The sequence below is a fragment of the Frankliniella occidentalis genome, unplaced genomic scaffold (assembly GCF_000697945.3).
Source record: "Frankliniella occidentalis isolate FOCC.00 unplaced genomic scaffold, Focc_3.1 Scaffold269, whole genome shotgun sequence".
In the NCBI taxonomy this organism is placed as follows: Eukaryota; Metazoa; Arthropoda; class Insecta; order Thysanoptera; family Thripidae; genus Frankliniella; species Frankliniella occidentalis.
In genome coordinates, this window is record NW_026267395.1 from 401,650 (window position 1) to 406,371 (window position 4,722).

General features: G+C 53.4%; 1 long non-coding RNA gene across 1 annotated transcript in view; it reads right to left on the reverse strand.

Moving 5' to 3' along the window:
- The window catches only part of LOC127750844 (uncharacterized), a 68,460-nt gene that overhangs the window by 51,370 nt on the left and 12,368 nt on the right, over positions 1-4,722 (reverse strand). The window contains exon 2 of the long non-coding RNA XR_008011865.1: positions 695-797. This is a non-coding gene — a long non-coding RNA (uncharacterized LOC127750844). The remainder of the gene's footprint in view (positions 1-694; positions 798-4,722) is intronic.

A 4,722-nucleotide genomic window follows, 5' to 3' on the forward strand; every position in this document is an offset into this window, starting at 1 on the left:
ACCTCACCCCCCCTCTCTCGCGATCCCTCGGACACACACAGACACACACTCACTCACTCTTATTCCGGGGCCCATTATTCCCCGTCGATAGGCAACTGGACCTACGACACGGCGCTATTAGAAGAGGTCAACGATCCATCATACGGTTTCGGACCCCTTTCTCTCATTGCGGCTCCGACCGACACGCTGTTACACTTTACGATGTCTTTGGTTGTCACCGTCGTCTCGTCATAAGTTTGTGTGTCCGACAGCCGGAAGAGCATGTCAGAGATACATGGCGGTGCATGCGGTGGCGGTGGCGCAAGTGAGTCACGATCGAGGCACGCGGCCCAGGTATGTCATTCATTAATAAAAAGTTGATCTCAAACTACGACACAAACTTTCGTGACCACTTTCAATGCCAAATAGTTTTGGCATTCGTTTCTAAATGCAAAGCAGTACCGTTCTTTTCATTTTTAATAAGTGGAACAGCAGATCCCTTTCCCTCGCCTAATTATAATTCTTTTTTCCTTTTCATTGTCTTTTTCTCCCTCATTGCTTCCCAGACCGAGCCTCGTGGTGCGTGATGTCGTCTTATACAAGGCAGCCCCCCGTCGCGTAGTTTTCCCATTTTTCCGCCCCCCCCCCCTCTCTTTCTCTTGCTGTGCGGCTGCGGTGTCCACCCACCTCGTTATGCCGAGTATCAGGTACTCACTTTCTCGCCCAAAACAGAACAAAGGCCTCCTGCAGTGGGCCGCGGCGCCGCGCCGGGGTTAGCGTTGGGATTCCATTACACAGCGCTGCCTTGGGCTGGAAACCTGAAAAAAATGAAATATGCGTCTTAGATAAAGCTATAATCATGCCGCCTAAGTACCCAGTATCAAAAATATGCAGCTTCCTGATTCAAAAATGTGTTTTACTTTAAATCTTTGTGCCAACACCCAACCCCCGCGACCTGACCTGGAACGCGACTCGGGCACGCGTTGGGAGGGAGTTTCAAAGCGTCGCGGCACATCATAGAGCACTGCGGACAAAGGGCGGCGCGAGAGGGAGGGCAGAGCGGCAGGGAGATGAGAGCTCGATAAGCGAGATGCAAGACGAGGCCCGTAATTGGTTGCCCTGTTGGTCCAGCGAGTTCGGATGCTGCACTATGTGTAACTACCGCCGCCTCTCCGCCCGACATGTGCTGCGCTGCTGCCGGCCCCAAGTCTTGTACACCTTGTACGCGCAGCTCTCCTGGGACAGATATTTCACTCTCTTGGAAAGGACTTCTGAGGTAGGCTGGGTAATTTAATACTTTTCTAAACGTTCGCATGGCACCGGTCGTCCTGCCCCCACCCCTCCTCCCCCCCCTCATCCTCTGTTTCTCTCTCTTTCTCTCCTCCTCACTTCTCTGCAGCGCCAGAGCCCGCAAGACGAGGGAAAAATGATGAAAATAGTAGCAAGGCGAAATCCGCGCGCAGAGCTGAGTATGTGTTAACACTTCCAGCCGCGTCATGCGCATTCGTTGGGACAAGATGAACGGCCATCCTCGGCCAGCACAAGCCTGCGACTAGTGAGCGGTCATCGAGAGCGCACTGGATAGCGGCTCCTGCGCTCGAGTCTCCATATTTCAGTTGGAATAAGTTGGAAAGGGGAAAACAAACTGAGAATGAATCCAAAAAAAACTGCGACTTGAGAGTTCAGTCAAAACTTAAAAGGAACGCACTGTTAAAAGCAGGTTTTGCTTTTGTAGCAAACCAATTGCTAAATTTACAAAGGCCCACTCCCACTGCCGATTTAGCAAACAGACTAGTATTTTGGTCAACAGAAAACTAATTAGATCGCATCAAAATTTGTAATAATAAAAACACAAATAAAATAGATTATAGGTCCGACAGGTGGACCTGTGTGTCGGTCTGTGCAGCAAACCAGAGTGGGTCGCAGAATCCCACTTCGGTGTGACGGCTTTGAAACAAATGGACGAAGAAATGGTTCGGAAGCGTGGGAAGAGGGAATAGAGAAGAAGGGGACGGGGGCAGGTGAAGGAGGAAGAGGAGGAGGAGGGGGAGGGGAGGGGCGCACCATCGTCATCTCGTTAATTATCGCCCTGCTCGGGGCTCGGGGGAACTCGAGGCCCAGGCTCCGGCCCGGCCCTGGCCCTGGCTCCTGGCTCGTGGCCTGCCCCGGCCTCCTCCTCCCTTCTCCTTTACATTCGCGTGTGTCCAGAGTGTCTTCCCATCATCCTCGCCGCACCATCACATCAACGTCTCCCCGATGACAACGGCGCGGGATGGTCAGTCGACCGGCTGACGCCGACACTCTGCTCCGCCGCGCTCAGGGCCCGCCGAGGGGCCCGCCCGCCCGGCCGAGAGTCACTGCTGGTCGGCAGAATGTTTCCCCACCTCGACAACTGTGTACTCTTCCTTTTTCGATTTTCTAAGCGCCCTGCAAAAAATCAAGTGAAAAGTGCTTATGCCTTGTGTTTTAACCCAGTTATCTTGGAGCGAAGCAGTGAGCGGCAAAAATGAAGTGATTATTCCTATGGGAGCTACTGGAAGCAGGCACAGGATAACCGGATACCCCACCCCACGTGAGCAAATTAAATTGCTTGTTTCTAGGGCATACCCTGGGACTCTTCAAACTCTCCTGGAAAATGGAGAAATCTTCTGGTAACCCTATGGCTCGTTTTAACCGTGTGTGACGCATTCAAAAATAAGTACAAAGTGCAGAAAGCAGGCTCCCATATGGAAAGCAAGAGTCTGTAAATTTGACGTCTTTTTGCAGTGTTTACAAAGGCAACTTTGCAGTAAATGTAGACCATTTATAAAAGTCGGTACTCAGAGTAAACCAAGTGAGCACCACAACCCACAACCCCTGCGCGGTAAAAACAATGTCTGATTTTCTCCTGATTTTTTGAGCTTTGCGCGGGGTGGCGTTTCCCAGCGAGGCGTGGACACCATGTGCCCACGTGGGACTCAACGTCTCAACAGTAAGCTGCCTTACAATGCAGGGGAGGACCGTCGTCACAAGACCAGAAATATATACCTCGTTACAAATAACACGAAAAACACTAAGTATTCTGTTTAAGGATGCACCTGCGATCTGTCGTGTCCTTACCAGTGGCACTTAGAGGACGGAGCAGGTCACAGGATGCGGGTCGTGCGTGCCAGAGCGTGCGTGCCAGAGCGTGCGCGCCGTGCGCCCGCGTGCTGCGGCACTCCGTGGCACCTCCCGGCCGGCCACGCACATCGTGATGGTCCATACCGATAGCCCCCCGCGGCTCGGCCGTGACGCGCCGCCCCGACCAGCTCGCTCCAAAGAGCCGAAGACCGAAACAAAGCAGAAGCAGCCAGTCGGCAGCCACTCGGCAGCCAGTCGGAGCGGAAAGGGCCACGCACCTCCTTGGAGCGCTTTAATAAATTTCGGCTATCGGTTAACAGTTAAAGAAGAGGTTATAGATCATCTTTTGGAGTATTAAATGTGTCGAAACGCTGTTTGTATAGATACACAGGAAATGAGATAATCATTACTGCGAATTAGTAACCAATTCCAATCACACCAAGCCCAAACTTCTGTGCTGGAAGATTTGTGAGATTTGTTGTCACATTGCACCAGTTTGTCGTCAGGTCCACCTTTCCACGCAGCCATTCTCTTTAAAAATGAGAGGAAATCTTAACAATGCGTAGCGGGTGCGGGTAAAGTCATAACTGACGAGATCAATGTTTGTAACATTGTGCATGAACGGATGATTCGAGGCTTTGAAGTTTTACTGACGCGGGGTGGTTAAAGGAGCCCGACTCTCTGGACCACCCCGCGTACCGAGAGCTGCGTTATCAGTATGACGGCGACCTGCCCCGAGGTCATCACCTGCTCCAGGTGGGCTTGTTCCCCCAGACATGCCAGCTCATGCGGCCCGCCCGGGCAATGACTGTCCGAAACATACGTCAGTTAGTGGACTGGGTAAAGCGGCCGAGTCTCGTCTCCGCCGGTGGCCAACCCGGCCAACCCCCGCGGGTAACCAGGACCCCGACTAACGTCAACTAACTGGCGCACCCTAAAAGGCCACGGGACGAGTGGCCGGTGCTTTCAGACGCGCCTGTACCCCACTTCCTTTGTCTTCATTAGCCCTTTATTTGCATTCTTCCGAGCTAAATACCCGCAGAGTTATTTCCAACGAGTGCAGAGCGGCCGTATTAGCGGGACATGAAAGGCATCGTAAACATGACGTTGACCAGGGGCCGCCAGGGGCCGCTGTACGCACCGGCTGAGTACGGAGCACGGAGTACAGTACGGAGTACGGGCGGAGCCGCGCTTCCTTATCGAGAGATATGGTATCGACAAGAAATGAACAGGGCCGCCGGGCGGCGCCGGTACGCGCCGCACATACGCACTGCGCTACGTGCCGCCTCCCTGGCCAGCCAGGACTCATTCAACCTCGATATTCATTCATTATTTCGCACTCGCTAGGACCCGTCCCAGCCGCGCGCAGCGACCAGTGAGCTAAATCAATGGGGGCTCATTTCCTGTACGTCGGATTAAAAATGAGTTGTCATTACCACAATCACAGGCAGGCGGCAGTCAGTGGTAATAAAGAAGTAATAAGCCCTTCACCTGGTCAACCGACCACGTAAAAGTGGCGGCGGGCCTTTCGGCGCGCCCCCGCCGCGCGCCCCCCGCCACCGTGACGCTTCATCACGCTGTGTGTGTCCCTCCGGCATTGTGACGTGTGACCGATGGCCGCCCAAAAATTAGCTCTGTGTG